The sequence below is a fragment of the Octopus bimaculoides genome, chromosome 2 (genome assembly GCF_001194135.2).
Source record: "Octopus bimaculoides isolate UCB-OBI-ISO-001 chromosome 2, ASM119413v2, whole genome shotgun sequence".
Lineage (NCBI taxonomy): Eukaryota > Metazoa > Mollusca > Cephalopoda > Octopoda > Octopodidae > Octopus > Octopus bimaculoides.
In genome coordinates this window covers 112,756,629-112,757,354 of record NC_068982.1, presented here as the reverse complement: position 1 = coordinate 112,757,354, position 726 = coordinate 112,756,629, and positions in this window count along the sequence as shown.

Below are 726 nucleotides of genomic sequence, written 5' to 3'. Positions count from 1 at the left end.
TTACGATTTGATCTCAGAACGCAAAGTCGGAAAAAATGTCACTAGGCATTTTTACCGACGTGTTTACGATTTTGTCAGCTCGCTGTCTTGAATGCAGCGGCAAATAATCATTGATATGTCAAATTTTGATGAATTAATAATCGATGTTTTAATAGCTTTTTTGTAAAAGAAATGGTATTGACCCACCTAAGCAGATCTTGATTCGGTCAAAAAAAAAAAAAAAGAAGGAAAAAAAAAAGGGAATAGAAAAAGCAACCAGGTTTACTATCAGAAGTTTAGAGCAAAACACTTTATCAATGCAAATCAGCTCAACATCCTAGCTCTTCTGAAATGCTGACATTTTCCATTTTATAGGTATATTTTAAGCGGAAGCAACAGCTTCTTCTAAAGAAATATTCATCTGTGCCTTCAGTTCTTAACTTGAACTACTACAGGCTACTTTAAAATGTTGGTTACGGATGTGAAAATTTGATAACAGTACTTGTCATATTCGTTCTATGTTGCTCGGAACCATTTATCTTGAATCATTTATTTCAGCATATCTCATATGAGACAATCTGATAAATTATTCTCAGCGCTGAAACAATGGCTTGCATACAAATAGGATAGATATTTCAGTAAAGCAATATTTCGGTCTTACTTGTTTTTGTTTATATTTTTTTTTTTACTGCAGTATGTTTATGTTAATAAAGATACAGTAGAATGTGAAATAAGTTTTCTATGATT